This window comes from Triturus cristatus, chromosome 4_2 (genome assembly GCF_964204655.1).
Source record: "Triturus cristatus chromosome 4_2, aTriCri1.1, whole genome shotgun sequence".
In the NCBI taxonomy this organism is placed as follows: Eukaryota; Metazoa; Chordata; class Amphibia; order Caudata; family Salamandridae; genus Triturus; species Triturus cristatus.
Window position 1 is genome coordinate 800,880,348 of NC_140586.1, and position 12,407 is coordinate 800,892,754.

The 12,407-nt window shown below is 48.4% G+C and overlaps 1 long non-coding RNA gene across 1 annotated transcript in view; it reads left to right on the forward strand.

The window, feature by feature from the left end:
• The first annotated feature begins 11,149 nt into the window (after positions 1 to 11,149).
• The window catches only part of LOC146835078 (uncharacterized), an 89,308-nt gene continuing 88,050 nt past the window's right edge, over positions 11,150 to 12,407 (forward strand). The window contains exon 1 of the long non-coding RNA XR_014960685.1: positions 11,150 to 11,292. This is a non-coding gene — a long non-coding RNA (uncharacterized LOC146835078). The remainder of the gene's footprint in view (positions 11,293 to 12,407) is intronic.

A 12,407-nucleotide genomic window follows, 5' to 3' on the forward strand; every position in this document is an offset into this window, starting at 1 on the left:
CCTCGCCAATCAACACCCACGGGCAGTTCTCGTGCAGACACTGCCGCAAATCCTTCACCATCGACAGAGCCACCGCGACCTCCGATGGAACACCCAATGCACACACCACCAAAACCCTAACCTGCATCCTGCTCAACCTGCGCTCCCTGCACCTACACGCCATTGAGATCTGGGAGCTGCTCGACACCCTTTCGCCCGATGTCCCCTTCTTCACGGAAACCTGGACCAACACCACCTCTGGCCCGACCTTGCCACTGCCCTCCCTGACGGCTACAAGATACAGAGGAAAGACCGTCCACACCGCCCAGGAGGAGGACTCGCCATCGCACACAAGACCCCCCTCCGCCTCCCTACATCCAGCACAAGTGACTCCCACTCTAACACAGAACATCTCCACTTCCAGATCCAGACAAGCCCCAGGACCACGCTGCGCGGCACCCTCATCTACAGACCGCCAGGACTTTGCACCCACCACGCAACTACCATCGCCGAGCTCGTCGCACGACACGCCATCACCTCACGGACAACATCCTACTCGGTGACCTGAACTTCCACCTCAACAACGGCAACGACCCCGACACCACTGCTCTCCTCGACAACCTCGCCAACCTAGGGTTGAAGCAGCTCGTCAACACGCCCACCCACAGAGCGCGTCACACCCTCAACCCCATCTTCGCGGGAGGAACAAACATCCGCTTTTGCCACACCACCCAGCCCCTCTGGACTGACCACCACTGCGTCCACTTCACCTTCAACACCACCACCGCACCCGAACAAGCCCTACGCCCGCCACGACGGAACTGGAGCAAGGTCACAGAGGAGCACCTCCACAGCACCCTCTGTCAACACCCCCCCATCGCCGCAACCGACACCTACACCGCAGCCAGAGAATTTCACCACTGGGTCTCCCTCTGCGCCGACTAGCTTGCACCCCTCTGCCCCTGCCAAGCAATGCCTGCTGAAAGCCGCCTGGTTCACCACTGAACTTCAAGAAGCCAGACACTCCTGCAGACGCCTAGAGAAAGCATGGCAAAACCTGAAAACTACGGAAGGACGGAATGACCACAAGAACGCCCTGAAGGAATACCACCAGTGCATAAGAGACACCAAACGGACCTTCATAAGAGACAACGTCCAAACTAACACGACCATCGCCAAGGAACTGTTCAATGTTATACAGCAGTTTGCCAAACCCACCTGCGAAGCCACGGACGTCACACCTTCCCAGGAACTCTGCAACAAGCTCAGCTCCTACTTCTATCTGAAGATCAAGGCCCTCTATGACAACTTCAGCGTACCCACAACGAGCACAACCCCCCTACCCACCGCAGCCGATAAGCCGACCATCACGTCCTGGGATCCTGCTACCGTCGAAATAATCACCGCGACCATGAAGAAAACCCACTCAGGAGCCCCAAATGACCCCTGCCCACCACCCATCTTCCACAGGGCCACCACCGTCATTGCACCCGAACTAGGATGCACCATCAACGCCTCCCTCAGATCAGGCATCTGCCCAGACGACTGGAAACGGGTTGAAGCTAAACCCCTACTCAAGAAACCATCGGCAGACCCTACTGACCTGAAAAACTACTGGCCCATCTCTCTCCTCCCCTTTGCGGCCAAAGTCACCGAGACTCATAAACACCCAACTGACTGCCTTCATAGAAGAGAACTCCATCCTGGACGCCTCCCAGTCTGGATTCCACAGCAACCACAGCACCGAGACCGCCCTCCTCACCGCCACTGATGACATCTGCAGGCTACTTGACCAGGGACACACCATGGCCCTCATCCTTCTAGACCTCTCCGCAGCCTTCGACGCCGTTTCACATCACACACTCGCAGCCAGACTGCACGATGCGGGAATCAAAGGAGCCGCTCTCGACTGGATCCAATCCTTCCTCTCTGGCAGAACTCAGAGGACCCGACTCCCTCCCTTCCTCTCCAAACCCACGGAAATCAACTGCTGAGTACCCCAGGGATCATCACTCAGCCCCATGCTCTTCAACATCTACATGGCCCCCCTAGCCGCCATCGTCAGACAGCATGAGCTCAGAATCGTATCCTAAGCCGACGACACCCAGCTCATCCTGTCGCTCACGAAAAATCCAGAAGACACCAGACGCTGTTTCCAGGAAGGCATGAAGAACGTGGCAGCCTGGATGAAGGGCAGCTGCCTGAAGCTAAACTCAGAGAGGACCGAGGTCCTTATCCTCGGCCCCTGCTCCTCCGCCTGGAACAACACCTGGTGGCCCTCTGCCCTCGGGAGCCCACCCACCCCTACAGACCACGCTTGGTACCTCTGCATCATCCTTGACTCCTCCCTCTCCATGAACCGCCAGATCAACGCCGTCGCCTCCACCAGCTTAAAGTGCCTCCGCATCCTCCCTAAGACCTTCAAGTGGATCCCCCCCCCGACTGCAGAAGGACCATCACCCATGCACTCATTACCAGCAGACTGGACTACGGCATCGCCCTCTACGCTGGAATCAACAAATTTCTCCTGCACAGACTTCAGACCATCAAGAACGCCGCAGCCAGACTCGTCCTCGGGACACCGCGCCATGAGCACATGACCCAACACCTATGAGGCCTCCACTGGCTCCCTGTCGAGAAGAGGTTTACCTTCAAACTCCTCACCCATGCCTACAAATCTCTCCACAACATTGGACACAAATACCTCAACGAGACAGTATCTTTCCACGTACCCAAGAGGAACCTCCACTCCGCTGATCTCGCCCTGGCAGAGGTCCCGCGCATCCGCAGAAGCAGAACCGGCAGGAGAGCATTCTCCTACATCGCATCCAAGACCTGGAACAAGCTCCCTGTTAGCATCAGACGCTCCCCGACCCTGCACACGTTCAGGAAGGACCTCAAGACCTGGCTTTTCGACTGACCCAGAGCCGCCCTCTCCTCACCCCAGCGCTTTGAGACCCTCACGGGTGAGTAACGCGCTACATAACCCCCTGATTGATTGATTGATTGTGCAGCAGTTTCTGCTTCCGTCACAGCGCCTGCCCCTGAGTGTCGCTGGCTATGCAGCACTAGCTGCTCCTGCAGCACTTGAGCCCCTGCAGCACATGCTGCTCCTGGGCTTCTGGCCCCGTCACCTTGAAGTTCCTGGAGCACAGACTGCTCCGGGCTCAGCAGCAAAAGACACTCAGGGATCAGCAGCAATTATTGCCCCTGCAGAACTGGGCCTCCTGGTCTTTCAGCAGCGCCAATGCAAAGAAGCCCCGTCCCTTGCCCACAAGCAGCGAGACCTATTGGCTTTGCCAATGCTTGTTTATTTTGAGAGGAGAGTACCTGCATTTCTCAAGAGTGATGTAATACTATACTTTTAATTAGAGAGTACCGGCACTTCTCAGAAACAATCAGTACTCTGGTACAGAGTATCTGCACTTCTGTTTTTCCATTTCAAGCACTGCTCTGAAGCACTTCCTACAGATTGCCCACACAGACTGGATGACAGGGCCTGGTAAGTGTCGACCGTCATCTCTAAAACTGTACAATTCTAAGTCGGTTATAAAACATAGTTCCTGTGAGAAACTGGGTTTCTGGTTGACTGGGGTGTGAGCCCTGCTCAAGTAGCAACCACAATCCCTGTCAGGATGAGGTACAAACAAACCAAGTTAACCTGTGCTGAAACTCTGGTAGCTTAGCACAGAGCAGTCAGGCTTAACTGAGAGGCAAAGTGTAAAGTATTTGTGCAACACTTCAAACAGTAAACAGTGAAAACACCACCCAAAACGATCCCACACTCATAGGAAAATAGACCAAAAGTTAAAAAATAAAACAAGACCTAAAGACCAAAAATCCAATCAATAGAAACTGTAGTATGAATTTTTACAGAAGAAAGTGTGAAATAGCTCCTAAAAGCACAAAACACCAACGGCAGCTAACTGGTCGAGCTGGACTGGGTCAAAGTCAAAAGTTCAGGCCAACAGCAATAGAGTCCCGACCAGCTACAGACCGAGATTAGTCCTGCTGAAGTGTTACCTTCTCACTTTTTATGGCAAGAGTCCCATTCGCATTGGAGAGGGCCGCTAGGAGCAAGGACAGCATCGGGGGAGACTGTGGGCGTGGCACAAAGAGGAGGCCAAGCGTTGCGGATGCGTTGGCTGGAGCTTCGGGTTGGGGTTCTCCCACAATCGGTCAATGCTGCAGTGTGAAGAAATGCGCTGGTGGCGCTTCACGCTGATTTTCGGTGCAAGCGGCACAGTCTCCATGCAAATGGGCCCATTTGCGGTAGCAAAGAGCACAAAGCTTGATTTAAGCTTGCTGAGCCACACCCAAGGGTCCATGACCTGAATAGCACCACTTTGGGGTCAGGAACGCGGTGCAGCTGGGTCCAGGATCTGGTTATGGTGCCTTTTATGTCCCCTAGGCTAAGATCAGGAGGCCAGCAGACTAAGTTCTTGGAGTCACTCTGGGATTCTGGGTTGGAGATGAAGTTGCATGTCCAGTTCTCCTTCCCCGTCAAGGTTTTATTCCAAACTCCCAGGAAAGGTTTGTGGCTCTAGTGGGTCCACCTCTCAATCGCACCACCCTCTGAAGCTATAATAGCACAGATGGATGGAGTGATTAAGCGATGGAAGGAAAGGATGGGGACTGCGGGGAGAGATACCTATAAAACAAACACAAACGATCAAATATTAAACAATGATGGTCTGCAATGTCCCTGGACTACTTCTGCTATTCCACAATATGTATATAGAGCTTTAAATACCTGTAAAGAAAAAAAGAAAGCTGCTCTATATATTATTCCAATATGAGAATACCTTTCATCATCTGAAGGCTCTCTAAGAATGAGAAACATCAGTCAGTATATAGTTGGTGCAAAAGTGGAAGCTAACTAACATACACACACACACACACTCTTGTCTTTTACCCACAACAATTACAAAACAATCTTGCATCACTGGGGTGGGTTGAGTAAAGTAACACACCTCATTCCCCTGCTAAAGAAAGAAGAAAAACACAAGCATTTCGATGTTAGAATAAACACATATCAATTCTGCCCCTTCAGGATAGGCTTTAGTAATTCATGCCTCTTGTAATGTCGCAAGGAACAGCAAGACCTTACTGTTTATGTCACAGCACAGGTAAACCACAAGGTAACGCTCCAGTGATTGTCAGCACAAGTCTTTGCAAAAGGAATTGAACTCGAATAGTAAATGTTATACACACACGATGCAATCAATCATAAGCAGAAGTTATTTTCTGGGCAGCCCCCCTGCCCACCCCCCTTCTTATTACTGCAATCTCCGTTTGTTGGCTTCCAAACACCTTTTCAATAGTTCCCCCATAAATCCAAGCTTTGGCGATACCAAGGATATCTGGCTTCTTATCCAGAAACAAGAATTAGGTGACAGCATCACCCTTACCGCCCTCATAGAAGATAAATTAAGTTAGTTTCTCACCCTGACTCCGACAGGCACGCTTGATACAAAATACACAGTAAGTGACAAACACCAGCCCATTTCTTTTGTGCTTCCGGGTTCAGATGTCATCACTTGTGCGCCACGATAAGACTATCGGGCTGCTGGGAGTTGTAGTTCTGACACGAGATGGAGACGCTTCCACCGCTTCTCCGCTCGCATCGGCAGCATACACCCTGACCCCGGGCACAATGGTCAGTGAGGTGTAACATTCCCCAAGCAAGAGGACAGCAGGTAGCAGGTCAGCACAGCACAGCTGCATTTCCTTTAGAACAACAATCTAGCGGCGTGACAGTCCTTGTAGCAGCACAAGAATCAATAGGTCTAGAAGTGTACTGAAGAGTTGATGTTTCAGGCCCAATATTTAGTGCTTTTGAAGTGGGGGAAAAGCTTCTAGAGCTGTTACGGCCATGCGTCTCAAGAGGAATCAAGTGGTGAAAAACCCAGAAGTGCAGATTGTGTCAGGAACGCATTCTAGTAATATTGCGCTCCCCAGTGTCAATGCCCAGTCCGGAAGCCCCTGCTTATCAGCAAGACTCCTCGGAGGTGGCATCATAAAAGGCTGAACCTGGGAGCATACAAACCGCCTGCCATTCTGTGTCTGTATGATGTAGCTCCCTAATGCTTACTGGCATTTTTTTGAGGACTGCAAATATTTGGAACCTGTCCCGCCTTCATGTGCCCCACAGCTCGCCTGCATGTTTGTTAGGGGAATACCTATTCTGCAGCCATCATCTCATAAAAACCTGCAAGACAAAAGGGTATAAAAGTACACCTACAAACAGCTGACTGTACTTCTTTGTTGGTAAGGTGCATGTTTATTTACTTTATTGGATATTTAATATTTCACTGTCGGCTCATTAATAGGGTGAGCCTTTGCAGTTTGAAGATTTTTTCTGATGAAAGAAAGGAAAAGACTATTATTTTTTTGCTACTATCTTTTGAGTGAACCTTGGAATTTATTACTCTCCTGATGAATGATATATCTATATAAATTATTGATTTCTCTGCTACTTGTGGTGGGAACAGATTTCCTACTGAAGTATCTTTTGGTGGTCACGTTGAACCATACCTTTCCTAATGAGGAAAATTATCAATAGATCTAATTGTTTTTGGGATGGGTTTGGTTAGTACCAACATTTACTTACCGTTTTCATGTTTGCTTCCCTCAGCAGTACTTGCACCCACCAGGCCCCTGCTGATACACACTAGTGGGAAAGTGCAAGGTGTTTGGTAAGAACATATAAGTAAATAGACAAACCTATGCTTTTGTACCTTTCTATGACTAGTACTAATAGTCACATACCATGTATTCATTTGATACACCATGAACACTGAACCTGAAGGCATTGACTACCTAGAGAATTCAGACGGTCACACTGAAGGATCCCAAAGACACCACCTACTGTTTTTCTCCACTTCCCCTTTTCCCGGAGCACTGTTCTCACTTGAAGGTTGTTCTATACGTCAGGTAGTTACAGGGTCCTGGTGGCATAGGGATCGTACTTCTGGCATTTGCGTCTCGCTCCCACAAGATAGTACAACCACATTTGCTGTGGTTGTGACCAAACATTAAAGAATTGCAAGCCCACGTAAAAAAGATTCTTATCTGAGCAAGATGGAATCCTAGAACCCCTCCTTGGCCAATGTCATTGCTGTCCTAGTAGCATTACAAAATGAACTCTTGGACGTTGGTTTAATTTGCCCATCCTGGTCTATGGTCTCATCTCCATTGTTTTTTCGTAACTTAGAAGGGTGGTGAGTTTCAGATATGTATAGACTATCGAGCACATAATTGTGTCACAATAAAAAAATACCCTCTTTCTCTTTTCTCATCCTTACTGGATCAAGTGAAGAAAGCCACCATTTTCAGTAAATTATACCTTAGAGGGGCTTACCATCTGGCACAGGTTTGGGAGGGGGAATGAGTGGAAGATGAATTTTCAAACTAATTGGCTTATTTACAAGCCCCTTGCGCCGCTGGTATGTCACTTTTTCCCATATTAAAAGTTATGCACTGGTGGCGCAACAGGCTTCTAAATAAGCCCCCAAGTTTGGTCTTTACAAATATATGGTGATGCTCTGCAGGTTTTGTAATGCTCACGCTTCATTCTAATAATTCAAAAATGAGGTAATACAGGAGTACATAGATATAAATGTAGTGGTATATATCAATGACAAACTATTTTTTTCCGTTCCTTTGAGGAGCATGTTGAACGTGTCACAAACGTACTGAAGAAACTCAGGGTACATCATTAATTTGCAAAATTGGAAAAATGCATATTCCATGTCAAAGTGATTGAATTTCTTTATTTTATCATTTCCACTGGAGCAGAGATCTTCAAACTTTTTGATGCTGAGGACTCCCTGCTAAACTTTTCTCAGCATAAGGACCCCCTCCTGATAAAAATTTCCAGAACCTGGTACTCCTCGACAACCATAAGCAGCCCCAATCCCTACGGCAAATCACTTTTACGGTGGGGAAAAATTATTAAACAGTGTTTCGCAAACCAAAGCTTTGTGGGTGACTGTTGTTCAGTGTCAGAGGCTTAACACACAGTTCAAACTAAAAGTCTCCAACAAGAATTACCCAAAAATGCATATTGGTACTTTATTTTTCACAAACAAAACACAATTTGACAAAACCTATTTGGATGATGACACCTTTCTGAACTAAAGTCATGGGTGTGCCTGTTTTATCTTCAGAGAGATGGTCAATCTGTGGTTGCACCTCGTTAGTAGCAGTTTAACCAGTGGCGGTGCGTCCATTGGGGCGCAGGGGCGGAGCCCCACTTAACGCACGCGACGCAGCAGCAAATCCACCCAGCAATTAAGCTCAGCTCTTGTGTAGCGGCCGGGAGTCGGGACATCAAGGGGGTGGGGTCGGGGGGCGAGCACTGACACTGTGACTGACAGCGGCTCCGGCTCGCAGTCGCAATGTATTTGCGCTTGCTCGAGTTTGTCTCACGACAAGCACGAGCATGCGCATTCGCCGCACTGTCTGCCATGTACTATTACTGAGAGGAGGGGGCCGAGAGGCCGAGGGTTGCCTCATGCAGCAGCCCCTTCTCTCGGTACCCGGGCGAGCCCTATCCGTGCTCTTTAGCCAATCCAGGGCAGGCGCTGCTAATGCAGCGTCTCTGGATTGGCTGAGAGCCTGAGACAGTCTCAGACCCCGCGCGGCAGCCTACGATGAAACTGCATTGGGTGCCGCGCAACTATGGCCAATCACTGTGGCTTATGTCTGAACACAGTGACAGTGATTGGCCTTGAGGTGTGCAGCGCACTCTCTGCAGTCCGTCGCGTCATCACGCACGCGGTGCCACACTGTCTCTGCATACACACCTCGTGGCGGTGGTGTTCAGTGTGTGTCAGCTCTCTGACTCCCGGACCCGTCGTGTGACTCGTGTCGTGTCGTCGTCGAGGACTCGTGACTGACGTGACTGCCAGTGCGTGCCATCGTGACCGTGGTGTTTGTCGAGAAAGGTAAATTAGATTCTGTTAATCTGTTGAGATTCTAGGTGGTGCAGACATGCATCTACATAATTACTGCTAAAAGCGGGAGAATGGGGCCTTGAATCGGGTTACTCATGTGTGGGCATTGCCGAAACATATTGGTTTTATCTATGCTTGTTGATTTTTAGTGTCACGAAACTTTGGCATGCCAGCACTGACAAATGTTAAATGCAATACAGCTTTAGATTTTGGATTTTGTGCCTTCACTGATGGGTATTCGTTAGTGTGCCTTGCTCCATGGACGCCCACTCAAATATAGTCTTCAGCCTCGGCGGTGGCATACCAAGTGGGGGGTTAAGGGGTGCGTTCCGCCCAGAGTGGCACTCTTTTTGAGGGCGCCAGAGGTGAGCAACCACCATCCCCCCGCGACAAGTCATCCGCCGGCCACCACACCCTCCCACCGCTCGTACCTGCATCGGGAGGCACAAGGAGGGGTCGCCTGGGGTGGCAGTATGTCTAGTTACCCCACTGAGCCTCGCTGGAAAGGTTTGCTTCCCTAAGAATTACGCTCACTGTGAAGAGAAAATATTTTTCACCTGCTTTAGTCCCCTGCTCTAACCAATCACATGCAGTTGCAGGTCAAGCAATACGTACTTTTGGGGAAAAAGGCCAGGACGTGTTTGCTGAAAACTTCTTTATTTACTAAAAACAGCAAACTTGGTTAAATGGAAAATAATTTTTCAGAAAATAAACTGATGCTTTAGGATAAACCCTGCTAGCTGGTATTTGATAAAGTTAATGTTATTTCAGAAAATTTGAACTAATGTTCAGGAGAACATGTACAAATGTGTAAAGTATTTTTACAGAGGATTCTTTGGTGAACTTTATGCTGAAAGAGTGGAGCTTATTGCTGAAGTATGTCACAATTTCCTGTTTGGCATGAGGGCTCGTTTGTATTTCGTGCCTCACCTGACAGCATTTCATTACCTGAACTAATTCCTTTTCATGCCATGAATACTTCATATAAAATGTCCTAAGAGTGAACCAGTAAGACTGATGTAACTTAGATGACGTCACATAAGCGGAGGTATGCTGCTAGAGCACCCCATCCTGAAGGATAGCTCGGCTGGTTGTGGGGCGTGTCTGTGTTATCCAGTTTTAAAGGCTCAAAGGGTATTAGGAAGCAGCAGGATATGAACCGATAGTAAATCCGTCTCGGAGAATATCTGCATAAAAAGTACTACATGTCCAGATTTTTGTTTACAGAATCTCTAGTAGATTGGTGTAAGGTCCCCTTGTGAACTTTGGCTCCCTCAGCAGGCTGTATGAAGTATTGCAATTGTGTTATTTCACCAATGTTGCTTTATGAAGTTGCCCCCCCCCCATTTTTCCTGCGGCTTGTAAGGGCAGGTAGGTGAATACAGGGAGGGGACCCGGGGTAGCTGAATACTAAGGTGGGTGAATGGAAGGATGCATGGCCGTGGAAAGGAATGGCTGGTGATTGGTTAGGTGTGTGCATTTCAAGGGTGGATGTGTGACCACCGAATGGATGGGTAGGGCGAAGAACTGTATGGGCGAGTATGCGAGTGAGTGAGTAAAAGCGTCACTGGGTGGATGGCTGGAGGATGGGAAAGAAGGGGTCGCAAAGGAAAGAACTGCAGAGGGAGGCAATGAATCGGGTTACTCATGTGTGGGCTTTGGAAGTGCATGCTGCTGCAGGATCGGACATTGGAAAGCAAATTCACGTTTTCGTACATGCCAACATTTCAGAAGAGCAAAGTGGGAGATGTAAAAAAAAAAATCGGGAGAATGGGGCCTTGAATCGGGTTACTGTCATGTGTGGGCTTTGTAAGTGTGCTGCTGCAGGATCCGACATTTGAAGCAAATGCACGTTTTCGTACATCATCATGCCAACATTTCAGAAGAGCAAAGTGGGAGATGTAAAAAAGAAATCGGGAGAATGGGGCCTTGAATCGGGTTACTTAGTGGACTAATGCATGGACTGCAGTAGCTGCGTGATCCGAATGACAGATTCGGATCCCCGCACGCCCCATTCAGCCTCTTAATCTTGAGGTGGTGATGCAATGAGTAATACCGAGTTGAGTAAGAGTAGCGCCTGCTGTTTGGAAGCGCTGGGATCTAGGGGACAGATAAGCACCGGTTCGCGCGACAGAGACAGACATCTGACACACACAGACCATTCGCTTGTTAATGAGGCTTTGTTTGTTTTTCACCTCTTCTAGACCTCCTGCATCGCCATTCTGACTATTGCTGGAAGAATTAGCACGTTACACAATACCAAGCCCTGTCTGGTCATATTTCCGGCGAAGAACAAGACCTCCTTTGCTGCTCCTTCACCCCGGCTACGACCCAGCAAACACCAGAGTTAAAGGTAAGGAAACTGATGCTATTTTCTTTAGATTGGAGTTAGGGCTATGTGTGTGGTCACTGTACATGGTGGTTGGGGTAGGCACACATTCTGAACATTGTACCCTCAGTGGATGGAATTTACTAACAGCCTTAGCCCTGTGATTTGGGCAATAACGGTTGTTAACAGCACTATCGATCCCTTGCCTTGTTCAAGGCCCTCAAGCAGTGTCTGTTTCAGTGCCTTCAGCAACCACTATGGCACACAGAGGCAGCAGGCAGTAAGGCTGTATTTTTAGCAGTCATGTTGTGCAAAGGGGAGCTGTTGGAGATTTATTGCGATACTGCACAAGATATATGTATTTATGCTGAAATTTGATATTATTGCACCGCACCTTATATGTTGTACTGTGATTACTGGCAGGTTTCTTTAATATATATTGGTAAGGCCAGCATCGGCATCATGAATACAGTACAAGAGCTGATTACAAGGTCATTCCAGGCACGGCCACTTGAAGAGAAAATACATTTAAAGCAATTGGGACCTCATCGGCCTGACCTAAAACTACAGCAAACTTCCCATGACAGAGTAAAAATGTCCACACGTACATTCTCAAACGCCTGGTACACAAAAGCTGATTGGCTTACAGGGTGCCCTTTAAGAAATTCTCTGTTCTGCTTCCCCTGCTTGCTGTTTGGTGGTGAGTTTTCTTGGACAAATCAAGGAGTAACAGACTTGAAGCATTTGTCTGAAAAAATAAAGAAGCATTCACGCACAAGAAAGCATATGGAAAACCTGACTAGACTGGGAATGTTGGGGGAAGATGCTCCGATTGAGCAGCAGATAAGTGATGCATACCGCAAAGCAATACAGAAGCACAATGAAGCAGTTGATAGGAACAGACAGATTCTATCCAAAATAATTGATTGCATTTGTTTCTGTGGTGCTTTTGAACTGGCATTGCGAGGCCATGATGAATCGGAAGGTTCCCCAAATCCTGGAATATTCAAAGGTCTTGTCGATTTAATAGCAACCATAGACAAGGATATGGAAGCACATTTAGCAAGTGCTACAGTCTTTAAGGGCACCTCTAAAACAATACAAAATGAACTTCTTGAGTGTATGCTCGAAATTATGAG